We start from the raw sequence: 27,935 nt of genomic DNA, 5'->3' as shown, positions 1-27,935 counted from the left end.
AGATGGAGGGGGGATTCCCTCCAGGTCCAGTGCACAGCGTTATGAGCAGTGATCAAGAAATAATATCAATAATTACTCGGTTTCAACAAAATAGTTCCTGGTAGTCCAAAGTTTTATTGTAGTCTTCTTTATTTTGTGCTTTAATCACCTCCTAACTTTAATGTACTGCTGTAAACCCTCCTCTACTGTGTCTGACCTTCAAAATGTCTCCCATCTTCCCACCAACGGATTTCTCTGAACCGTAACCCCGGTCTAAACACCCCGGCTTCATACTGCATGCACTCGTACCTTCGCGTCTTGTAATCAAGTAAATCTCGTCCAGATGGTTCCTTTTCCCCGTGCTAACAGACTGCCTTTAAATTGATACTCAAGGTTTAACCCCACAGTCATTCTGTGTGAATCTAGTGAGCCCTGAAAACTACAAGACCCACAATCCCCCTCGAAACATTGCGCTGAGGGGGATTGTGGGTTTTGTAGTTTTCAGGGCTCACTAGATTCACACAGAATGACCGTGATAGGCGCAGTTTGCAGCTGGAGCGAGGAGTTAAACCTTGAGTATCAATTTAAAGGCAGTCTGTTAGCACGGGAAAAAGGAACCATCTGGACGAGATTTACTTGATTACAAGACGCGAAGGTACGAGTGCATGCAGTATGAAGCCGGGGTGTTTAGACCGTGGTTACGGTTCAGAGAAATCCGTTGGTGGGAAGATGGGAGACATTTTGAAGGTCGGACACAGTAGAGGAGGGTTTACAGCAGTACATTTATTTTAGGAGGTTTAAATGTTGGGCCTTTGAAGCGAGATAGGGACAGCGCATTGCGCGTAGCGGGAAAGTGCTTCTTAACCCCTTGCACGCTGATGACGGAACCGCTCCGTCATCAGCTGCGGGTGAGCTGTGCTGATGACGGAGCGGTTCCGTCATGGCCCGCTCGCCGCTCATGCGCGGCGCGAATTCCGCGCCTGCGCTGAGCGTTCTATTGAGCGGGGCAGGCCATGACGGAACCGCTCCGTCACAAGCACACCCCAACCACGGCTGGTGACGGAGCGGTTCCGTCACCAGCATGCGGCGGCCGCGCGGCCGCCCCGCCCCCTTAGCACTGCGGCGGAATAGCCGCCGCAGTGAAGGGGTTAAAGTTGATGCGGAGTCGCCAGTAATGTAAATTATATAACATCAACAGGTATGTTGAACTGGGCGGTTTGAGGCCACTTATTAATTATGATGTTTTTTTCCGATTTTAGTGAACCCCTGAGGAAGGGCTCATGATTAGAGCCCGAAATGCATTGGGTAAGAGCTATTCCGCTAATGAAGTTGGTTTATGTTTATTCTAAACGTGTCCAGAAAAAGGCTCGGATGGGCATACCTGGCCATGAGAAGTTGTAAAAATAAACAAGCTGCACGAGTGATTTAAAGCACAAAATAAAGAAGACTACAATAAAACTTTGGACTACCAGGAACTATTTTGTTGAAACCGAGTAATTATTGATATTATTTCATGATCACTGCTCATAACGCTGTGCACTGGACCTGGAGGGAATCCCCCCTCCATCTTCACTGAAGTATTCTCCTGCGTGATACCAGGGCATCACGCTGTCCAAGCTGCACGCAACAGAAAGTCTAATATTGCAAATGGATACAAGAGACTCAAACAATGGTGTGCACTGCAAACCTCTTGAATGTTGTACTTATTTGCCCTACTGCAAGATGCACCCAAGTGAAACTACATTCGAAACGGACTATAATGATTTTGATGAACTCGTGCAACTATCGCTTCTCAATCGGAATCACATCAGGAGTGCGGCTTTTAGCCGTTTATTCTTTCCAACACTTGGAGTTCTATACTATGGGATATATTAGTTGACAATGTTTACCTTTTTTTACCATAATGGGCAATTGCATTAATATTAATTGTTGTTGAAGCACAGTGATTCACATCCAGAGGGTGGGCGGGGTATAGTTGTATCGCTTTTAATAATTCATGTCAAAGGCAAGTGTTTGTTGAAACCTCGAAACATTGAGCTGAGAGGGATTGTGGGTCTTGTAGTTTTCAGGGCTCACTAGATTAACACAGAATGACCGTGATAGGCGCAGTTTGCAGCTGGAGGGAGGGGTTAAACCTTGAGTATCAATTTAAAGGCAGTCTGTTAGCACGGGGAAAAGGAACCATCTGGACGAGATTTACTTGATTACAAGACGCGAAGGTACGAGTGCATGCAGTATGAAGCTGGGGTGTTTAGACCAGGTTACGGTTCAGAGAAATCCGTTGGTGGGAAGATGGGAGACATTTTGAAGGTCGGACACAGTAGAGGAGAGTTTACTGCAGTACATTAAAGTTAGGAGGTTTACATGTTGGGCCTTTGAAGCGAGATAGTGACAGCGCATTGCGCGTAGCGGGAAAGTGCTTCTTAAAGTTGATGCGGAGTCGCCAGTAATGTAGATTATATAACATCAACAGGTATGTTGAACTGAGCGGTTTGAGGCCACTTATTAATTATAAAAAAAAATTCCGATTTTAGTGAACCCCTGAGGAAGGGCTCATGATTAGAGCCCAAAATGCATTGGGTAACAGCTATTTAGCTAATGAAGTTGTTTTATGTTTATTCTAAAGGTGTCCAGAAAAAGGCTCGGATGGGCATATCTGGCCATGAGAAGTTGTAAAAATAAACATTCTGCACGAGTGATTTAAAGCACAAAATAAAGAAGACTACAATAAAACTTTGGACTACCAGGAACTATTTGTTGAAACCGTGTAATTATTGATATTATTTCATGATCACTGCTCATAACGCTGTGCACTGGACCTGGAGGGAATCCCCCCTCCATCTTCACTGCAGGCCAGACAAAGGACATAACCTCCCTGAAATTTGTATCATATCAAACTAAAGGGGGGCATGCTAATACTGGGATTCAGCCACCTACCTCTCCACCCAATGATGAGGCCCACAGTACTCAGACTAGTTCTAGGAATGGGCTGGCTGGATTCAAACATACAACATCTTCCAGGAACCCTGGATTGTGTACAAGCTATGTATCTAACCAAGGAGTATAGTTTTTTAAAGCCCCCAGCTAGTGAACCCTTGAAGAATAAGGCCTCAACCACAAAAAAGAGCAAGCCACCCATCACAGTCATCTCCAAAGTACCGGCATACCTTTCTACAGTCAGTAATCACTCCCATTCCTGATACAAGACCACAAATCTGCCATAGCTCAATTTATATGTCAAATGTCCCCAAACACAAACCCGGTCCTATAGAGTTTTCTGACTCCCTTGTCAATAAGTTATCCCATTGGATTAGACACAGAAGGAAGTGCTTCTCAATAATTTAGTCAGATATCATTTTTTCACAATGATAAACAAATCACTCTGAGTGTTGGGATGCAAAAAAAAGAAGGAACCAACATTGTTTACTGGGTTATTAGTCCTGTAGGCACATTCATATCCATCATATGGCTCCTCTATACAATTCAGGAGCCTTGCTGGGTTCGAGTCCATGGTTTCGAAGCACAAGCCCCCTATGTCATCTCTTGACCATCATTTAACATCTGATCAAATTCCCTGTGAGAAGCAGAGAGTACAAGTCCCTGATGAACCATTAGGCCATTTTCACCTCCAACTTGAGTGAAATGGACAACATAAATGATCCATCTGAAGGCCACAGTGGAGATTGTTAATCTTTCATCTCCACAACTGCAGTGATTACTGTCTCAATACTTGTACTTTAACCAATATTATGAGTCTATGCACCAAGTCCAAATTGGCCCAACCAGTTCTACTTGAACATTATACTGTGCCTATTCATCAACCAATCAGCAGAACCCCTAGAGAGCCTACCCAACCTGATTTGGCTATAGACTGGCGATGACATAAGAGACACTAATCACTGTATTGGTCATCTAAAAATGTTATTTTGGAACATAGCTGGTGTAAAAGAGAAAGTGCCCTTCATTACTGGATTTAATATATTTATACTGCAAGAATCCTGGCCATTGGAAAAGGTGTTTTATCAAGGTTATACAAACTATAGTATAGAAGCAGTGCCCTGTAAGGCAGGTCGCCCATTAGGTGGTTTAGTATTTTGGATTCCAGGGGTTTCCATCACTAGGCTTGACATGAATAGGAATTACATTTTAGGTTTACATGTAAAGAGCCAGAACAGGTGACGATTTATTGTGTATAATATAAATGCATATATAATCCCCCTCCCATCAATATTTCCCCCCCCCACCTAGCAGAAACAACAAATAAAGCTTCCATAGTAATAGCAGCTGGTTTTAATATAACCTTTGAGTCGCTAGAAGGTATAGTCACAATCACTGAGGGGGACAATAAAGCCAAGGGAATCCAGAAAATAGAGGTCCTACGTTTAAGATCTTGGTCCACAGGGGGGTTTCAAATGTTATAATTGACCATGTCCCATTGATTACAGGCCTGTAACAGCAGACATGACAATGATATTCCACGTGCTTTTACTTTTAAAAGTGGGTTTAGCCAAAGCCATATTTAATATATTTTACTGGATACTGACCTCTGGTACCTAGCATCAGACTTTGTGATCACCCCACGAGAAAATAATGACCATCATTCTTTGGTCTTGTCATTAAATGACCAAAACTCAAGAACAAGCCTATTTCCCTGCTCTGAATTAACACTGGCATTCTCCACCTATAGGAAGGCACTCAAATCGCCTACAATTACCTATAGCATCGAACTATTGACACAGATATATACCACATTTAATATTTAATGACTATTTTGCCTCAATAGACAGCTATGCTCTGCAAGACATACCTATGAGTAGGCTACATATAGCCTTGTACAAAGATTTTCATACACTATGCACTAAAAGTACGATGGCACACAACCGTAGGGAACAGCAAGCTTCTGCGTGGAGTGCCCCAGAACAATTAGTCAGGGATGTCAAATTAGGTGATTGCAATTTGATTAAGCATAACTGAGCCTCTTATAAGCCCATCACCTCTTTGTCCAAAAAGGCATGGAAAGATTCAGGGTCGTTAGCTTTGTTAGACTCTGCAAACACCACGGATCAAAGACTATTCTAGTAGATATTTTCCAATGGTGACATGACATTTTTTATCCCCAATGAAGCCTTGGTCCAACCTTTATTTTAGATTGAGCACTTCACATGTCTATATGCAGCTCCCCCTCAACCTGCTTCCCATAGGGCACCCAAGATAAAAGATTCACACAGCTCTGGGACTTTTCTTAAATTTTTACTTTAGAGGGCAATATCCTGGCTATCAATTCTCTTTGCTATGGCAAAGCACCAGGCCCTGACAAAGTCCCTGGGGATCTTCACCAATCGGAACCTTCAGTTTGGGGCCTCTTCATAAATGCGCTCTCAAATAAAAACACGGAGGGTGAGAACATCCACTTTACACGAAGGGAGACAGAACGTCCCCAAGTAATTACAGATCAGTCAGCCTGATTGATAACCTGCAAAAGTTGTTTTGCCATCAAATACTATCTAGGCTACAAGACTGAATGAATGAACGGTTGATCCTGTCTCCCTTCCAAGCAGGGTTTCAACCAAAGGTGAGCACTACTAATCAGGCCTTTCCCCAGAACCTTATAAGATGGAAGTATCTGGCCCATATTTACATCACTTTTGTCGACTTGAGGGCAGCGTTTGACCTGGTTCCGAAATGTAAACTGTGGCTCACCTTATCTAGATTGGGCATTGATCCCTGCTTATTAAACATCATCAAGAGACTACATGAGGGAACTTATATGCAGGTGAGATGGGGGAGCTCATCGGAGGCATTCCTACCACACGTAGCGTCAACGGTGTGTCCGGGCCCTGACAATATTTTTGCATTAAATTAATCATCTGGTGAATCACCTGTCAATATGTATCCATGATTGCCCCATGATACGGGGTTTGACAACTCCCGCATTAATATTCGCTGATGGTACTGTGTTGCATTACCGAACCCCAAGGGGCCTGCAGAATCTGCTGAACAGTTTTACTAAGTATTCTGGGGCAGATTTATGAGGCCCTTGCGCCTCTTTGCACCGCAATTGCGTCACTTTATTTGACGCAACGGTGGCGCAAACAATGCGCCCTATTTACAACGTGACGCATCTCGATGCGTCACGTTGTAAAGCCCTGCGCCATAAGGAGGCGTTCCTGCACAAGGGGGGGGCGTTCCTGCGCAGGAACGCCTCCTGAAAGTGGCTGAGCGAAATCTATAAGATTTCACTCAGTCACTTTCAGGCCAATGCTGCGTCAAAACCCTGCGCCTGCTTGAAGCAGGCGTAGGTCTTGGCGCAGCATTGTGAAGATGGGGCACCCCCGAGCCTTGCTGGAGCTGCGTTGCGCTTGCAACGCAACTCCAGCAATGCGCCACCTTTACGGCACAGATGCGTCACGCATCTGTGCCGTTTTTGCCCCATGGTGCGCCGCATTGTAAATGCGGCGCACCATGGGTGGCGGAGCTGTGGCGCACTGTGGCGCACATTAACTGGCGCATCCCTGGGGATGCGCCAGTTAACATAAATCTGCCCCTCTGAATCCAGAGGCCTGGCAATTAATACTCCAAAAACAAAATCTTTTCCCTACACCCACACAAATCACATAAAGTTGTTTTTTTATATGTGTAGAACTAAACTGCAGCAGGTTAATCAATTCGATTATTTAGGGGTGAGGTTTGACAAATCTAGCAATTGGAAAACCCATTTGTTGAAATTTGAGCTCTAGCTGACTTATGGGTTGGCTTCAGTCTCCGAACGCTATAAAGCAATCACACCAAAAACAGTGTCCCCAGTCGTACAAATTTATAGGGCCAAGGTGCAGTCAGTAGGATTTTATGAGGCTTAATTGTGGGGGATGGAGAATCCTAAGGATCTTACCACCAAAGAAAATTGCTTTTTAAAAACCTTATTTACTTTACCTAGTAGTACACCCACACTACTCTGTGTTTTGATATTGAACTCAAACTAAATGGAAACATAGCGAAAACAAAACCATTACTGTTTTGGGTGCATTTGTGGTCCTTTCCCGATGTGGCCACTTATAGGTCCGCTCTTGAGGAGATAGTTAATATGGGGTACTTCAACACTACTCCCTGGCTTAGGCATACCAAGGTGCCTTTTATTATTCTAGGCTTGGGCATGTACTGGTCAGATCCTTCTCAAATTAAACCCAATTCCAAGACTTTTGTCAAAGAGAAATATTGGATCTACGTGATTGAAATGTGAAGTCAGGTGGTTTGGCAGAAGGGTTTTTGGATATTAAAATTGCCGCCTTACTAGAGCCTTATATAGATGCTTTCATTCCACTGCTAACCCTTACCCTGCTAATTAAATTTAGACATGGCACTCTGCACGTGAACACATGCATGTATAAATAGGAATCAGGTGGCAAAACTCAGAACTGCATGCTTTACATTAACAGCATAGAGTATGTAGAACATGTACTGTTTTTTTTGCCCGCGAACATGGCTTAAACAGATGTGCATCATTTTCAGTGGCAAACATTTTAGCTATGCTTAGCAGATTCTAAGATTTGACATTAGTACCTCCAGGGCATTACGCCTAGGTACATATCTCCTAACAGTTAGGTACAAAAGGAAATTGCTAGGCCTTTGGCTGTAACCAATTAGTATGCCCTATGAAATAGATGTACTTAGAGTTAATCTGGGTAGTACACTACTGGGCCTATGATTTGCATAATGTATATAACCCAGAGTGGACTTGATTATCTATGTTATTGAAGTAAGATGATTTTTAAAATTATTATTATTACTTATACTCCTTCAGCATAAAATAATGCCTCTCTTATAAACCTATGGCGACCAGATGTATTTTTTACTGTTATGTAAATGACTCAGTTGATATAACTTGTTCCGTTGTATCGGTTTGCCTACCCGGTTCAAATATTACCTACATTGGCATGTTCCCCTCAGCTATATTTTTGTCATTGCACCTCATGGATTTTTAGGATTTAACTGCTGCTCTGCTCAGTATGCACTTTGTTTATGAATTCTGTTTTTAACTTATTTTATGCAAATGCTTTTATCTTTTATGTTGTGTATTATGGGCTTGCCCCCAAAATAAACATTTTTGATGAAGATGAAGCCCTTTTCCATAAGACATCACCACCCTCTTTACTTTTCAGCTTCCACTCACCAACAATACCTTACATACAAAAACTTCACAGAATACAACTACATCATCATCTCCTCTCACTACTCTTCAAATTCAAAATGTAACACGCACACCAACACAAATAAATATCACACACACACACACTATCTCATAAAACCTTCTGTTACAAGATAAAAAATACACCCACTCCCACCTTCCTGACTACAAACATAATACACACCTTAAACCAACTCTTGTGCCAAGTTTTCTCTCTTCCCCCACACCAACCACATATACAGCAACACAGCAACTCTCTTTCAACCACCTCTCATCCATTGGACAATTTAGAATGTTACAACATGATCCACATGCTGCACCACCACCCCTAACTCATACACCTTCCACCCTAAATGGACACCATCAAAATAAACAACATGCCACTCTTCACAACTTCGCATCTTCATGTCTACTGCACAACAAGGCTTCTCTACAAGAACAACGCAGCTCACCAACTCACTCTCAACCACCATCTCCACAAACTACACATGCACACCCATCAAAACACCTTCTTAGCTTACTGGATGAGGAATATGATACATTAAAAGCTAAACTATCACTATCCTCAGACAGCTAATACCAGCACAAAGGACACACCTGCTACAAGTCCACAAAATACTGATCACTCTTCTACAAACCAAAGTCACACCATCACTAAAACAGATTCGCTAACCTACCTATGTATAAATTCTCAATCACTCTCTAAAAAACAATCATCACATCTACGACCTTCTCATTGACACACAACCTGACTTACTCTTCATAACTGAAATATGTTGTGATATGACATGGCTCCAGTGTTGCATGAAACTGTCCCTCTAGGCTGCTAAACTATCACACAAAATCATATGGAGAAAAGAGAAGGTGGACTAGCTGTTATATTCAAGCAAACATAAAATACCACAAATTCTAACAACATCTCCATGCAAGGGTGTGAGCCCCTCATCACCAGATGTATATCTCTCCCTCTTGTAACTTCCTATTCCTTTACAGACCTTCACCTATAAATGCAACATTCCCAGACACACTTCTAGACAAAGTTTCAACGCTGATATTACTACACTACAACCTATGGATTCTTGGTGACCTAAACATTTGGTTTGTCAAACCCAATATGCCCTATCCAAAAACTATAATCACTGGTCTTGATGCACTGAACCTATATCAGCTTGTTCACAAACCCACACACATCACTGGACACATCTAAATGTCATTTTTGAAAATACACAACTAGCTACCTTTCAAATAATCACTCCGGTCACATGGTCAGACCACCATTTGCTTATTTTCCAACATAAAGCAACACATCTAAAACAACCGTATATACATCCACCTATTTTCCGTGGAGCAAACTCAATTTTGAACATTTAGAAGCACATCTAACATCCAATACAGATCTAGGCACAATATGTCTGTTCGAAAACTGTATGTAAGAAAATGCCCTCTTTTTGCATAGTTGCACTCACTTTTTCCTAAACTGCTTATGGACTTTGACTGAGTGTTCCCTAGGATCCTGCCAAACACATACCCAGGGCCTATGTTCTTTCCCTAAAACTGCATTGTAAACAAAACCCAATTGGAACTCTCTGGCAACAGGTCAATACCTTGTAAATGGTACCATAGGTACAAGGGGCACTGTGACCAGGGAAGGCCTCTAGGAGCTACATCACTTTGGTCCCAACCTTTACTTACCTGTAACACCCCTAAATCTAGCATTTTGGGGCACCCCGAAACTTGCCTCCTCAGACAAAAATCAACTAAGAAGAAAAGCTGAAATAAGAAGAGGAGGACGCCCACTGAATTTTCCCCAGCCCTACCAGGCTATCCCAACCTCAAACTTACAGAAGCGAAACTCCAGTGTGTCCTGCAGCCAGCAACCTCAAGATCCCCGAGGACATGCCCTGCCATCCACAGAAAAGACTTTGTCCCTGTGAACACCAGATTTGTTCACCCACAGACTCTGGCTCTGGCCAAATCCGTGGGTCTGCACCACACTGCACCCGTCGACCATAGTCCTAGTTTGAGTGGGCCAACACTACAAAGACGTCTCCCTGGCAATTCTGATATGAGATCTGGTGATCTCTGACCTGCATCGAATCTCCCAGCGAAGCTGCAGCCTCTTTCTGGAGACTCCCCCGACCGCAACCAGAGCTGGTAAGAGAAACCTGATGCCTACAGACACCCCTGCACCCGACGCACCCCGGCCTTGGGTTGCCCAACCAATGGTGTTCCAGCATCCCCAGGCATCCCAACGTACCTCTCCAACTGTTAGTCACCTCCAGAAGATCTCCGTCCCCGAGCATGCAGTCTTTGTTGAAACCAGAGAATCCACATGGAAATCAACAGGGCACCCAACGCCAAAACGGCACTCTGCACCCAGCGGTCCCTGCACCGCTGTGGATGTACTTTGGGTGCTAACTCAGATTCCTCTTTGCCCTGAGCCTCACACCAGGAGCTTTGCTCCCACAACCTTGTGGCCTGCTCGTGAGCAGCCACCAACCGGAGGCCCCGTATCCCCCATTGGATAACATTGGGCCTCAGTACTCTGTACCCGGCCACCCTAGTGCCACTGAGGGTGCTTTGAGAGTGCATCCTTGACCCTGGGGGAACCCTTGTTCTAACCCCAGAAACTCAACCCGAAAGACCGAGTACTTAACTGTTAGCTAATAACTTCATTTCTCTCCTTAGGAATACATTGACTGTTTGTCTTTGAAAACTTTTTTAAGTGTGGTGTTGGTTTGTATGAGAACCTGAAAAACTACAACTGTGCAAAACTGATTTTACTTACCTTTTCTCTAGGAAATGTCCCAGTGTGATATCTAGGCATATCACACTAAGTAGGCAAAGTAAAATAAAAAAAGTAATCTAAAAAGTAACCGAAAAGTAATCTGAAAAGTAATTTTGACATTTTAACGTACCTGTATTTCAATCAATTGCATTTGAACTTGTATTTAATTGTGAAACACTGCATACAATTTTGGAAAGCATTTATTTCACTAACCTGTCCCAGGCTTGACTTGGCCCTAGAAATAAAATAACTTAAAAATATTGTTATACAAACAAAATTGGTCTGAGTTCAGTCTTTCAGTGTGTGGCATCATTTGCTGATTGAGTGTGTACAACACATGCTTAACACTACCCTCTGATAAAAACTTACTGCTCACCCACACTACAACAAAAAGAGAGTAAGGTGCTATCTACTTTTACCTCTGCCTACCTTTGGGGTTCCACTGGACTCTGTGCACACTGTACATCCTTTTGGTATAGTATATTGTTGTATTTCTATCTAGGACCCTAATTCGATATTCCTGATTTATGCCCTTATGTGGTTATAATAAATAATATCCTTATGGCATAAGAATCACATCCATATTTAGTCGTAGCCCATGCAGTCCAAATTAAGCAAGGCTACTTCCCCAGGCTCCTAGAGAGTACAACGAGTTCTCTAAACAAACCAAACCTCCAGCATCCTGGGAATTCCCCATGCTTTGTTTTGATTTGTCCTAGAACTCCTGTGAGCACTGTAAGAACGGCCAGTTCTTAGTGACATCTTTATTGACGTCTTATGTCCAACCTTACGTCAAACCCGGCACCTTTCAGGTATAAATGTACCAACGTTGCCTTAAGCAAACACACAGTGGTTTGGAGCAGAGCAGCTATCTACTTGCCCGAGAGCCCAGCTGATGCAAGAGCCCACGGACGCCGCCCCTCCCTTTTGACGCACTGAGAGAGACGCTGTCTTTTCTCCTGCCGAGAAATCCAGCTCCGGTGTTCTCAGCCGCCCTTGCGGGTTGCTGGGATATCGAGTCCTGAGAGAGAAGTACCAGACCTCCTGCTTTCTATTACCCAGGTACGGAGCTGACTAAACCCTTAAAGAGAATTCTTGACTCAGACTCTTGGCAAAACCTAAACTGCTACTTACTTACTCCTTCCCACGTATTAGGCTTAGGTCAGGTACACCGGGGTAGGCATATTTAGAAGCACCAGTTGAGTACGTTAGTCAATGTATATATGTATGTATATATTTTATCCATTATAAAATATCATATGGCTAAGAAACCATATCAATGCTTTTACAGTATTATTTTATAATACTCCTTTTACTGTACGGACTTTACTTTACCATAAGTATTGCAATTGTGGCAATTCATTTCTCTTGCATGAGAAAGAAGACTGCTCAATAAATAACACCTTTTATTGAAAACGCCCGTCTCTCTATTTCTCTGCACTCTGGTGAAACTAAGTATGCACGATTGACTGAGCAAAATAGCTGTCTATTGTTTTCACACGACTCTAGAGATACACTCTTATTCTGAGGGAGCAAAGTTGTCATGTTTATGGTTGTCAGAAGCTAATCCCTTCTTGTCTATCCAGGGAAGTTAAACTCCTCCTTGTTTATTCAAGAAAGTTTCTAGTGACCTCTGAGCTAGCTGGCAAAACTAATTAAATCTAATATAGTCAGTGGAGACCTAGTCGACCTCAGTCCTACGTCTACACTGCTGTTTATATTATTCCAATGCGCAGAGGCTATTGGGAATATAGGAACTACACTACATGGCACCCAACGTTTGGTAAGGCGATAATCTAACGCAAGACACTAGAGTAACTCAGTCGTGCTTTTTCACACAGAACCCTTTTTCCCGTAAATACACCAAAAGACGCCTGGAGTGGGTAAAAGGTTAAAATCCGCCGGAACTTAGTAGGAAGAGATTCCTATGTATAGTTTTTGGTTTAGTCAACGTTGAAGGATACAGTGTTCCAAAATATTGTGCACCTGATCTTTGTTTCCGTGGAAACCTGCTCAGCAAATTCTCATTAAAACAATGTCAACTAACGGCGACAGCAACGAAACCGGTGAAGCTGCAGTAAATGCGAATCAACCGGGTTTCGATGTTACAGGGTTTAATGAAAATGAACCGAATGCTATATTCATTCCGGTCAACATAAGAAGAACTATAACTATTAAACTTATAGAAAATGGACTGACATCGCGAGGTGGTACAGTCATATTCGTGGTAGAGGCCCATGAATATCGGTGGACAGAGGTATTCTATTCATGGATACACTTTCCAGCAGCAAATGCTGTGACACACAACTTCCACTATTACAAAATAGAGGAACCTCCAGATGAATACACTCCTTTCGAGGAGATTGAAATCCCATTAAACTACCAAGAGCACCTGCTCTGGTTTAAAGGTGCCCTAAAACATAAAAATCAAATCACCAGGCTCGGTCCACTAGGTAGACCAGGAGCTACGTGGCCGGTTCTAGCCAGCTACACACCACATCCAGACATCGAAAAAATGTCAGACCGGGAACTTTTAGCTCAGCCAAAAATACTAATCAAAATACATAGCCAATTAGTCCAATATGTAATGCGGACTTCAACAGTCCAACCAGCAATTAACATTCCACAGCTGACCCCTCATCAGGGGAACACAAACAAAATTACACCACAGAACATACAATCATGTCTTGGTAAAACACCCGCAAAACGGGAACAAATTCCATTCTGGTTAGCACAAAAAATCACTCAAATAGAGGCAGTATTTCCTGATACTACACCTACTGAGAAACACAGAATTCTGAATATCTATCTACCAATGGGGATCGCACCACATGTGGAGGACTGTGACACTTGGGGCACAGTCTTTGCTTCCATCTATACAAAAACACATGGTGTTCCGTTCGTGGCTGTAATACCAGATGTGCTAAGACAGATTCAAAATGAATACGGTCCAGAACCTGCTTTAACTCTGGGTATGAAATTACTGAAAGACTTCAAGCAGGTCTCGGCTATATTATTAGCCAACATAAAAGGAGAAGCAGCATCTGTGGCGATCCGCCAGAAATTGAAAGAAACAGATATAGCAGAACAACCATTTGAACTTGCCAGAATCATACGAAAATCCTATGAAGAACTAGGAAGACATAGTTTGGGTGGGAAACCAGTAAAACCCCAACTAACTGAAAATCCTGAAAAAACATTTATTAAAAATAATCTAAACACTCCAAAAAAGAGTTGGGATGGTAATAAACAATCCACTCCCAAAGAAAAACGATTCCAGTCCAGAGGAAGGTCTCCTCAACGGAGAGAAAGATCTCCAGACCGAGGAAACAAGTCTCCCCAGAGGGAGCCCTCTGAAAAAAGATACAACCTTAGAGATAGGGATAAAATAAGAAAACCTGATAGATATCAAGATATTGATACACGTCCCTCTCGATCTTTTCAGACTTCCTCACAGAAATCAGAAAGAAGAGGACGGTCAGAACATAAGGAAGAGCACGTCAAGTCCAAAGACAAGGAACCTGCTCATCAAAGTAAAAAATTACAATTTACAAGAAAGAAGGTAGCCAGTTTAAAAATAATTAAACATGCCGAGGATACTGAGGACACAACTGAAAAACAGAGAGTGGGCCCAGACAATGCTAGACAGCGCAGGAGAAGTGACCATAGCTCGCAAGATCCTGATGAATCTTCTGGAGACAGTGGACACGAATGAATACATTCAAGTGGAAACTGCAGATACCAGAGTTAGCAAACCTCATAAAATATACGAAATAACACTGCGTATAGAGTGAGATAAGACTTGAAAAGTAAGGGGTCTCTTTTGGGATAACCTTTTGAAAGGCTATGACATCCTTTTAGCTGAGAAAGACTGGCAACCAGAGTTTGTCAGGGAGTGCCCTCATGGCGAAGAAATTATTATGCCTGCCTTCTCAAATAATATTTTGATTCATAAAAAATCCCTATATGCAAGAAAATGGGCAGTGGCCCAAGCTCCTGCATTATATAAAAATCATGTAGGATGGGATGAGGACTCTCCTCCTCACAAAATCCAGTTAAAATGTCAACCCACTGCACAAAGGCAGTACCCAATTAAACAAGAAGCTAAAAAGCAAGTCAGGGAGATCTTAGATTAACTTGAATACCAGGGGGTGATTGAAACATGCACCTCACAAATGAACAATCCTTTGTTTCCTGTCTCCAAGCCAGACAATTCATATCGTCTAGTATTGGACTACAGACACCTTAACTCATGTTGCAAAACATTTGCAGTACAAAACTCACACAGTGCAGCACTAATGAATAACATCGTGCGCAAAAAATACAAAACGACACTAGACATCTCTAATGGATTCTTTTGTCAAAACATTGCACCTGAGAGCAGGTATTTGACCGCGTTCTCAATAATGGGGTCACAAAAAAACTTCTGTCGACTCCCACAGGGATTCAAGAATAGCCCAGCATTATTCTCAGCAAGGGTAACAGAGTTACTACAAATATATGATGATGAAGCTTTATCTTATGTCGATGACATCTATCTCACAGACTCACTTGAAAAGAGTGAACACCATAATACTTGGGTTCGCAGCTGAGGGTTACAAATTCAACTTTAGTCACGAATTTCCCATCTAACTGTCCTATTTTTAGGATATGAATTATCAAGTGAAGGCAAAAGCCTAGCAGACAACTTCTTAGAGAAGTGTGCTGTACTCCAAGCACCTAAAACGCTGAGGAACTTACAATCAATACTAGGTTTCCTGAATTTCGGAGGAACATACATTCTAAATTATGCAGAGTGGGTTAAACCTCTCTATGAATTAATAAAACCTGATTTCAAACCAATAAATTGGACTCAGAAACTTAAGATCATTGCAAACAGACATGTTAGCTAAAACTAAATTGCAAACACGCGAAAACATACGGAACGTTGTAATCCGAGTCATCCCAGGAAGATGCGGATTTACGTACCTGACCTCTAATGAGGGAGAAACGGTACCAATAGCTTACAAATCACACTTTTACACACAAGCTGAAATTAAATTCAGTTGTACTGAAAAGGTTCTAATAGCGATTCAAACTGCTGTAGCAAAAGAAAGAGCCCAAGCCCAAGGTAGAAGAATAACTGTTTTAATAGCAGAATCAGGCCTTGAGGCATTAACAAGCCCACGCAATTTGACTAATGTGGCATTAGATCCAAAATGGATACAATGGGACAATTCTCTTGCTGCAGAAGACGTGAAATACTATTTTGACCCGAAAATGAAAAAGCTAAAAAATCTAAAATATGAAGAAAAATATCCTCTGCCAATCGAAATTCTGCCTCTAAAACAGTACGCCTGTATAATATATACAGATGGATCAGCACAACCCGCAGTTGGGGGGTAAGCAAGCTTACAGTGCTGCGTGCGCGGTTGTTAAATGCCGCTGGCACGAAGGAAAATTGAGACCACTGGTCACAATAACTCAATCTGTAAAAGATAGTTCGGCTCAACGAACTGAACTACTAGCTTTAAAGATGGCACTCAATATTGCGGATCGTGAATTCTCGACACTAATAGTGTGCGATTCGCATTAATGCATCAAATCTTACAACAACGACTTGCAGAACTGGGTTCAAAATGATTACAAAGATGACAGAGGTGCCACAATAAAGCATAAGAAGCTTTGGGAACAGGTAGTTGTTTTGCAGAAAGAACTACAAAAGACTCATGTGATACATACACTGAGTCATCAACGTGATGGCATTCCCGTTGCGGGGAATTCATTGGCTCACAGAGCCACAGTGGAATCAGCTCAACCGGCTTCCGTAGCCACAAAAAAGTGTTCAGAAAAATACATAGACGGGGAAACAATGCTGGCAGTAAAAACGTCTTTGAAAGACGACTGTGCAGCATTACCTGTGAACTATCCACTCAATTATACATACATAATAGATGCAAACTCCGTTCCTTTTGCTCGAATCCCTGGAGTGGGGGATAGAGTAATTCCAAACGCGAACAGGAGAGTCTTTTTAATAGCAGACGCACATATGGGATTGGGTCTAAGGCACCAAGAGATCAAGGAATCTCTGAAAGAATTACAATCAGAATACTGGTGGCCGGGGATGAGCCTGCAATTTTACAAATTTACAAAGGATTGTCCAAACTGCAACAGAGATCGCAGTCGCGAACCGACTGGAGTAATGCCAGGACCCTTCTTTTAGAAAGCATAAGGCTATCTATACGCAAAAATGCGTCCCATTTATGTTTAAGACTAGATTCACTTTAAATGTAGACACCAGCGCTCGGCTGACGCCAAAACTGTTATAAAACATTTGCGAGTCTTTATCGGCACATACGGAATTGGCATGCTACATTCTGACCAGGGTCCTGCTTTTAGCTCTCGGGCTTATAAGGAGGCCATGGCCAGCATGGGCATTGAATTGCGGGACTATTGTCCCTTCCATCCTGTGGGAAATGCAGTAGTGGAAAGAAAAAACCGAGACATAAAGCAATCTATAACGGCGAGGGTATTTGGTTTGGGTAATGGGTGGGTCCAACATTTAACAAGTGTCCAACGTAGTCTTAATAATCTGCCAAGAAATTCTCTAAAAGGTCTCAGTCCGTACGAACTATTGTTCGGTACTAGAATGCATATTCAGGACCTTGATAGTCAGACTTCAGTGGTAGAATAAAAATGCTTTGATATCAAAGACCGTTTGGCTGTTTTACATAAATTAAATGAAACAAGAAAAAGACTGAGCAAAATAAAGTTAAAGCAACAGCCAACAGCCACTGAATAAAAACCACCTGTCCTAGCAAGACCTGTCTGGATTCCAAAGATTGGGGATCTGGTCAGAGAGAAGATCGCGGTAAAGAAGGAATTTGGGCCTTCTTACAGAAAAGCAGTACCTGTCTTAGCTGTCAGGGGAACAAGATCAGTTGTACTACCGCCCCTTGCTGGTAAAAAGGAGAACCGAGTTGTTTCCATCGACCTGGTAAAACCACAATCATGTGGCCAATAATAAGTAGTAGGCCCAGTGGACTCCCAAGAAATACCAGAGTACCAAAATTTGCTACAATAGAAGAGGTTCAAACTGAGAGACTAATCACATTCGATAAATCTGCAGTGAATAAAAAAGGACTATGCAACAAAGCCATGGAACTTGTGCCTCTTGAAACCCAAATTGCAACAGTTCGTCAAGAAACACCAGTCTACAACGATGTCGCCTCAGACTATGCTAATGAAACAAAGAAAAATCCAAAAGCAAATGAAAATCCGGAAGCAATTCCAACAATTGACAGAACTGCATCTGGCTACTTCATCAATTTAGATGACTTTTCTGAAGATCCAAGCGAGCCTGAAGAAACGCCAGCAACAAAAACTTTCAAAGAAAAAGTAACAGAACTCTTTCATCAACTCAAAGAAACCTATCTGATTTCTCCATGGATTGAATTTTGGATTGTGTTAGGTGTACTTTTCCTCCTGCTTTGGCTCATCATGGTTCTTTGTTTGGGAAAATTCATTGAAGGAAAATACAGTACAATGGACACAGCAAGTCAGAACATCAACTTGGTCCTAAAGCCTCACAAGTCATCTCACATTGAGAAAAGAGAACTATCATCAGTGAACGTCACAGCCAATCCAATACCCGGTGGGGTAGCATGGGACAAAACGGATTATGAAATCTATGGCCCGATTGAGCTCTTGAAATTTCCACACCAGTTTAGGGTTTCATTAAGTGACTTTGTAAAACCAAGTACTTTCTCTGATGATTGGGACTTTGAAAATATAAATATTATGATGTCAGATTTAGTAATGTCAGCAAAATTTACAGAACATGATTACTTACAGGGTTCATCAAATTATGAAGAAATGTACTGTTACAATCACTTCGGCCATCACTATTTGCATAAATCTGCTCAGCCTAGAAATGTTTTTAATTATAACCAATGGGAACATTGTGCAACGCCACCTAAAAGCAGCTCAAAAACGTTTTATGAGAAATTCCCATACTTCTCAGGGTTTAACACAACTGATGCAGAACCGTTTTATTTTAAAATGTTGAACAAGACAGGAATGAAAACAATGTTGACAAATACTAAATTGATTTATTCTGAAACATTTTATGAAAAAATGATTACATTTGGTTTTGAATTCTGGAAAAATAACATTGAAACCAAAACCATCTGGGGTACAAAAGAATGGCAGGTCCAAGGTTTAGAAGCGTTATTTAGAGCCTGCATGATCCCAGAACAATTAATATTCTTGAATGACACCATTCAACAGACTACCTGTCTTGGCCTAGCCAAAATTAAAGACGTAAACAAACCGTCTATTCCAAAGCCCATACCTGATAGTAACAGCACTACTGATATGGAGATAGACGTATCCCATATTTTAAACCAAAACAGAACACATCCTGATTGGAAAAAATGGTTGATCTGGCCCACAGACACAAATAACTGTCAAGATAGATTCCTGAACAAAATACAGGGGTTCAAAATGAACAGGCCAGACCCAAGATACTCCCAGAGACAACATCCAGGGATAGTTACAACATACAGTGTAGGGAAACTATGCCTCGAATGGCTACAGAAATCCACACTGGCTGAAATTAAGCAACACTTGACTTTACTTAAAGACGGTGCTGACTTGCGTTATTGCATATTGGGACCACGCAAACAGCGTCAAAAACGTTTCATAGCAGCCGGTATATACGCTGCGTACAACGAAGCTTGGAAAGTAATGCAAATTGAAACAGCAGAAAAAATACGAGAAATTGATCGTATTAATTTGGAAAAATCACTTTCTGTTGTGGACAATGGGTTAACGACTCTGTCCTCCAGAATATATTCACTGGACAGTATTGTATCATCTGCTATTGATATAATAGAGCAGGACTTACAAATGTTACAACATGGTCAGTCCCAATTACGTTCTATTGTACAGCTTGGCTGGACGTTGCAAAACCTGCGTTCAGGCTACGTGCCATGGCGTTTAATCAACACAACGTCATTATTCTCTATCTTTAACCTTACTGATAAACAAATCAGTTTGGCACAAAAAGGAGCAGACTATACGATTCTGAGCATTGAAAAACTTGAGAGATTACCATTGACAATGTCAGAAACACCTGTCATTGAATGGATAATACACGGAATAATCACAATTCCGATAACAACTTTCCAGTTTAAATATTGCCAAGAATATATACCAGCGGGCCAGTATGAAAGGTTGGGTAAAGAGTACATCAAGTCAACATGGAATTTACCTTATACACACACGTTACAGTGAAAAGAAAAAGAATGTATTTCTTTGTGGTAAAAATTGTAAACAATCACTGAGCGGTACACTTCTGTGTCAAGGTATTAACTTGCATGGAGCCTGCGAAGGGTCTTCGAATAACCTTTCATGTCACCTGCACGGCACTCCTGCAACACAGATAGAGCCATTCTTTAGACAACTTTCTAACGGGAGCTATATTTTAATAAACGACCACAGCTGTTGTGGCATGGTCAGACTGATTTGCATATAGCCATGTCTGAACTGGGGTGGCTGAGTGAACTAAAGAATGGTGATGGATTAAACCCAGATCAGTGGACTGGGAGTGAGTACAGGGTCAGACTGATTTGCATATAGCCATGTCTGAACTGGGGTGGCTGAGTGAACTAAAGAATGGTGATGGATTAAACCCAGATCAGTGGACTGGGGGTGAGTGTTTGATTTGTTCAGGCGCTCCATCCATCATCCCCCTTTTGTATCGCGTTGTGGCATGGTGCCAGGAAAAGCCTATCTCGTCAGCGTTAGTTCCATGGTCACTTGCTGTATGCAAGTATTGTATCCAAACAGCAATCCAGATATGGAGGCGGCAATATGGCCTCGTTTGAATATCTCTTCTATTCGAATTGATACTTTAAGCAGAATGAAGTCTATTCTTTTACAGACAACTGTGCCTTTGACCTCGTCCAGAGAAACATATGATCTGCAAGTTGCAAGGACAAAAGCAGAGATACATACCCTTTTATCAACAATTTGCCCCGTGCATTTCGTAGAAATGCTGAGCCAAATCCTAAATATATCAGATACCAGTGGCATCGCACATGTATTTAAGACAATTTTTTCGGGACTGTTAACACCCTTTGAAACAGTTCTGGGCATCTTCCCCAATTTTGTCCATTCTGTCTTTGGCGGCCTACCTCTACTTTTGGGACTCGTAGCAGGAATCTTATTTTTGATCCTTCTGCTCCGATATGGCAAACCAAACAGCAGACAAGACGCCAGCAACGATGGAAGAAACGATCCTAGCAATATGCTACCGGGACCGCATAACTAGAGTCCTCGGATTAGCCCGGCTAAGAGATCTGAATATGACCTGGTTTCTTTCATTCAGACCAATCTGGCAAAATTGCATCTTACCTGTGCTTCGATGTATGCTATGCGGAGAAGAATGCGTGTTGGACATCTGTCTTACACTACCATCAGCAGTACCAATGGATACAGATACCTCGATGGATGGATGGATGGATGGATAGGTTTTTATATAGCGCAATATCACCGCCAGGTCTCAAAACGCTTTGCATTGGAAACCCCTCCTGGTTTTTCCCTGTGAGATAGCCCCTACTGGGTGTCCCCAAGGTGAAAGCCAGGCATCCCGCCGCGGTGGGCCGTAGTGGAGATTAAGCAAGCTATTGCCCAGAGTTGCAGAGTGTGAACCTGTGATTCGAGTAGGCATCGAAGCGAGAATTACCGAGTCCGTGGACATTTTGGGCTCAAGACCCTGCCGCGTCGGGAATTGAACCCTGGTCCCGGGTCAGATCTCAGCATCCGGGTCTGCCTCCTCTAACCAGTGAGCCACACTTCTCCACCTTGCTAGGTCCAGTAACGACTCATGCATCGTGTTGTCCCCAGCGGCTACCCATTCTGATGACGGCATTCGTTGGGACTTCACCGCTACGAGTATGTGGCAGTGAACTACGAGATGAGAGCAGCAGCACCCAGGTACAACCTTCAGTGAGCATTGCTGATCCTGACATCGATGATAGCAATCATTCTCACGACTGCACTGTTGCGGCATTTTCAAACTTGGTCGAACTTTCACCTGATGCTGTAGACCAATTCTTTGCGAGTCTGTGTGAAATGGTGTTCTCCCCTGAACAGAATGAGTAACTCTTTTTAAACAAACGAGCACACAGCGTTCCCTGAACTCTGAATTCGGCCTTCAGCTTTGATAAACAAAAGCTACTGAAAACATTTGGAACTATTTTTTCCCCTGAAAGCGAAATTATTTTTTTTCCCTTCCAAAATATTTACCTGTTTTCTGGCACATGTACTTTGCTTAAAGTAGAACTATTCTTAGAGAACAGAGTTTCTATTTTATGGACTCTAGAGACCATATTTTACCTCAGCCTCTAGCACATGTACAGCATTTGTATTATTATGTGATGGAATGGTCTCGACCTTCTCTTCTGTATTCAGAGCCATTTCATGTGTAATTTTCGCAATTCATTCAGCTAATATATATATGCATTTTTTAACTGAATGATACCACTGCTTGAAGAGCGTACAGTACCAATACTCATTTTCGTGTATTTACCATATACCATTTCAAATGCAAAATTATGTATTTTAGGGTGGGTTGGAAAACACAGTCACCATTATATGTTTACTATTGCTTAGTTTTAAGTAATCGGGGACATTAGATCGTGGAGTGGGTGTTGTATTTCTATCTAGGACCCTAATTCGATATTCCTGATTTATGCCCTTATGTGGTTATAATAAATAATATCCTTATAAAGGCATAAGAATCATATCCATATTTAGTCATAGCCCATGCAGTCCAAATTAAGCAAGGCTACTTCCCCAGGCTCCTAGAAAGTACAACGAGTTCTCTAAACAAACCAAACCTCCAGCAACCTGGGAATTCCCCATGCTTTTGTTTTGATTTGTCCTAGAACTCCTGTGAGCACTGTAAGAACGGCCAGTTCTTAGTGACATCTTTATTGACGTCTTATGTCCAACCTTACGTCAAACCCAGCACCTTTCAGGTATAAATATACCAACGTTGCCTTAAGCAAACACACGGTGGTTTGGAACAGAGCGGTTATCTACTTGCCCGAGAGCCCAGCTGATGCGAGAGCCCACGGACGCCGCCCACCCTTTTGACGCACTGAGAGAGACGCTGTCTTTTCTCCTGCCAGGAAATCCAGCTCCGGTAATTGGCCCTAAAATCTGGATCTTGCTTGAAAAGTAAATTCGGAAGGTCATTTTGCCCAGCCGTATCCCTCCTTTTTCAGTTTTCTTATAACGTCTTTTAGTTGTGTGCTATTGGTTAAGGGGTTTGAGCCGTTAGGGCATAATCCTTTAAGATCTTTTTTAGTTTGCATGTTTTTCAAGAAAAATAGAGGTTTAGTTAGTGCGCTTTGCTTTTCCTCCTGCAAGATTTCCATGCCGCTTTCCAGGCCTAAATTGCTTATTAAACGTTATACGATTGTACAGATTTTCAATATGTTGTTCCCAATTTGCCTTGCTTATTCCTGCCATTTGATACCTTCTTGCTCCCTTAAATAATTTATTTAAAATCCCCCAAAATTAGCAGCTGTTTGGCAATCTACTTGCCCAGAGTAGTTGCTCCCAGAGTTTTTCCATATGTACCATTTTTGCATCCCTGAACTTCTCCTTGTATTTCTTCCTCATTAAATCAACAATCAAAAAAGCTAAAAAAAATATACTATTCAGACAGAATTCAAAATGCTAAATGTGCAAAAAAAGAATTCTATAAAATGTGTACAGAATTTCGTGAACCAAATTGTCTAGAAGGAACTCATCCCATTAATCAAGAATTCACAGACAAATTGGCAATTCATTATACAACCAAAGCAGACACATTCGACTCCTATTTAAAACAAAGGAAAAGCACCAGCACTGACTTTTTTCCCCAAAACACCTGCAAGAGTAGGCTAACCCAGCCTCTGCATTCCTTCCAACAAATATTACATAATGAATTTATGGATCTGGTCAAAGCAAGCAGGATCGCTTAGTCCTGACAACCACAGACCAATTTTAAAAAATGGACCTTTCCTGGGAAAACTGATAGCAAGGGCCGGTGTCAAAATTCTTTGAAGATAATTCCTTACTTTCAGACTTCCAAACAGGATTTCGTCCAGGAAGAGGCACAACATCTGCCCTCATTTCCATCTGGGATGACCATAGGAACACATTTGACCAGAACTGGGTTGCTGCACTACTTCTCTTGGACCTCTCAGCTGCCTTTGACATAGTTGACGATGGCAGTCTAATACAAAGACTCTACGAAGCTGGCATAAAGTTGTCTACTCTCGACTGGGTGACATCCTACCTTCAAAACAGAACAAATGCCATCCATGCCCCAGTTTCTCATCCAAACCGCACTTCACTAAAGCAGGGGTCCCTCAAGGCTTTATAATCTCTCCCATGCTTTTCAACATCTACATGAAGTCATTACCGGCACTGATCAATTAATTTCACTTACATTCTATAACTATGCAGATGACAAACAAATACTCCTTAACTGGAAAGCCCCAAAGACATTGATAACTCACAAATTTACAGTTGCCTCAGAGCCGTTGATCAGTGGATGACATAAAGCCATCTCAAATTGAATGCTTCCAAAATGGAAATTCTCACGCATGGCAATTGGAAAATTTTTGACCTGCTAGCCTCCTGACCACATGATCTGAGAACACCGCCTAAAGTATCTAAGGAAGTAAGACACCTGGGCATGACCATGGACTTCAAGCTATCAGTGAATGCTAAAGTAGACAAACTAGCAAGATCAAGCTTCATTACTATAAAAACGTTGCAGTGCATCTTTCCCCACCTGGGATGTTAACACAATTCCAGGCTACTATCTCTCTGGTGCTGTCTAAACTCAACTATGCCAATAGCCTCTACCACAGAGCATGTTTAGCAACTATGAAAAGACTACAACAGATTTAGAACTCTGCTGCAAGTCTACTCCTTCGTGTAAAGCCACAAGCCCACATCTCACCTGTCTTGAAGACCCTTCATTGGTTACTGGTTGCCAGAAGAGCCACACTCATACTGTTTTCTATTACCCACAAAGCGATACATAGAACTAGGCCTCTCTTCATCAGGAAAAATATCACTAAATACATTCAACAAGGGAACCTCCACTTTAGATTTTCACCTTGCCTCAAAAAATAACCATACAAGTAAACAACCATAGCTGACACATTCTTCTTTGTTCAAGCAGCCAAACTGTGGAACTCCTTACCCCCAAACATAAGATCTATGGATAAGAAGACTACTCAAGAGTTCGTTCTTCCCCACATAACCACCATGCTCAAACACAAATGTACACCATATCCCTGTGCATATAAGCATATATTTGGATTCTATGCTAGGCTGGGTAACATTTCAAACCCATCGCTACCCCTTGTTTCTGTCTATGCCAAAGGCCGTTAAATAGAACAAAATTATTCTGTAAAATTAGGTCCATCATTGCCAACAACATATTTGTGTCTTTCAATTGTGGTGCAGGTCTTCTGTCTAGTTGGTGTTTGATAGCTGTATGTCCTATGTCTGGTTGGATACTGGTGTAAAGTGCCACCACATCTAGAGTTACTAGGTACATTTGTTCCTCCCATGTTACACCTGACAGGATACTAAGGATGTGTTTAGTGTCTCTTATGTGAAAGGGGAGAATTCTGTACCATGGGTTGGAGGAATAGATCGACATACTCAGCCAACTCTTCTGTCGGGCCCCCAATACGGGACACTATGTGTCTTCCTGGCGGGATAGGGAGATCCTTGTCTAATGAAAATTTGGAGTTGTGAAATCATTATTTTTCAGCCTCTAGTCTCCCCACCCTGATCAATGTTATATGTGGCATATTGTATCAAAAAACTTTTTTGATTATGAAGAATAATGATGTTCGTAATGCTGTTGAGATTCTAGGATTGGGTATTTCATTCACATGATGAAGTACAGTTATGCATGTCACCTTGATCCCACCTCAATGTTTAGACACTTTCAGTTTGTTACAATGCACCTTTTATTAACTTTATTTTTTGTCAATTTTAACAAACATTGTTACAATGCACCTTAGAAAGACTTTGATATTTTTAAATTAGTTGGCATTCCACCATGATTTGTCGAGTTTGGCAGTAACACAATGTGCACAATTGGGTGAAACTGGTGGTCCCCTAGATAGAAATGCTGGATTGAATGATTCCTTGCATATGATTATTATTTTATAGCCCTGAAGAAGCCGAGTGGGTATTCCCCATGACGTAGGCTGGGCAAAATCGTTAGAATAAAAGATTACAAGAACATCAGAAGTGACGTTTGATTATGTGAAGAGCTCATTGAACCATGTTCTTTTGTTGTGTTTACTAATGAACAAATTTATACTAAAAATAAGATGATATGTGAATAGCGTGTCCCTAGACCGTGTGTAGATTAAAAGTGTGGGCTTTTGGTGTCCACTCAGGGGACTTAGAGTGTTTTCCCCTCATCTACTGCACCTCACTTGGAAGATGAGTTTTACAATCACGCTTACTCAAGAGGCGCCAGCCCCCCACAGTAAAGGAGCACCCCACCTGTAGTTTTTATTATCTCTAATTGCTTCACTTTTGAAGTATTAAAAATTAACATAAAAAAGTTATAAAACCAAATAAATTACATTAAAGTACAGCAACACTTGAAAGTCTGAGTGTATTAAATACAACATAAATCTAGTTATAGTATGTTCATTATACGTATATACCTTCTATGTATCATTATATTTATTACTCTACTCCTAATTAAGCATCTCCAATGCACTAACCATTATATCACCCTATACCCCTTTCATTATATTCTCTACCTCCACTCTTTTACACATCCTAAACCTCATTCTACTACTCTCTCCAAGGCACTACCCTATTTCTCAATCCATACGTCTCTCATTATATCCTCTACATCTACTCTCAGACTAATTCCAACCCCCATTCTACTATGATCCTCAAACTACACTTTTCTAGACTATTTTCTAGACTATTCCCTCCCTTACTACTCCCTGCATCATCTCAAACCTCTTTTACTATTCAGATCTCCCAAACAAGCCTTTCTAACCCTTCTCTCATTATCTTCCTCCCTAACCCACTTCTGGAGACTCTTCCCCCCTCCACCGCTCTGTTTTTCATCCCAACCATCCTCCACTGCTGCCATATCCAAATGAACCCTTCTTCACCCTTCCCTCTTCTATCCAGCCACCATCCTTTTTAGTCTAACTAACAGACGCACATGTCCACTGCTCAAATTAATCTCATATTTCCCTACACTAATTCACCACTAATAATTTTTGTATTCTGAAGTAGCGTGCTACTCGACAAAAATCACTTTGACAACTCGTCAGGGGTAGTAAGTGCTATATAATTGCAATTACAATTACAATTACAATGAAGAGAAAGGCTTTTTCCTTTGTTAACCTTTTGAAGCACATACCTCTGAGGCTGACATCCAGGTGTGAACCTGTAGTCACTCCTGTGTCCTGTGTTTGAGGATATCAAGATTAGAGCTTGCCCTCCTGTGAAGGGCACAACAAAGAAGTGGGCCCTTCAAAGTGAGCGGCCCCCAGACCACAAGCTTCAAATCCAGAGATACTAAATCACTGCTGGTCATGACCAGGACTGAGGACTACTGGTCTCCCATGCTGGGAGAGGGGACATCACTCAACAGGATCAAGAACACTCACATGGAGCCTGGAGCACCAGAGTCTGCCTGACCCAAGACCTGTGGATCCTGTAAGGTGAAGGAGATTGCTTGGAGGGATTGAGGTCTAGTGTGTATCCTATTGCATGGATACCGACAGTAAAGTGTGAGGTTCTTATCCAGTGGGACTGCACCGCCAATTATGCTGCCTGCCGATGTGCCAAAGCCTGCAACTCTCTTACCAGGTAGGGGCAGCAGTGAAGAAGAAGGGTTACCACCCGTGGTGCCGTACTGTGAGAGACTGAGGATAA

Source organism: Lissotriton helveticus, chromosome 3_1, assembly GCF_964261635.1.
Source record: "Lissotriton helveticus chromosome 3_1, aLisHel1.1, whole genome shotgun sequence".
NCBI classification, from domain to species: domain Eukaryota; kingdom Metazoa; phylum Chordata; class Amphibia; order Caudata; family Salamandridae; genus Lissotriton; species Lissotriton helveticus.
Note: the sequence above shows the minus strand (reverse complement) of the source record.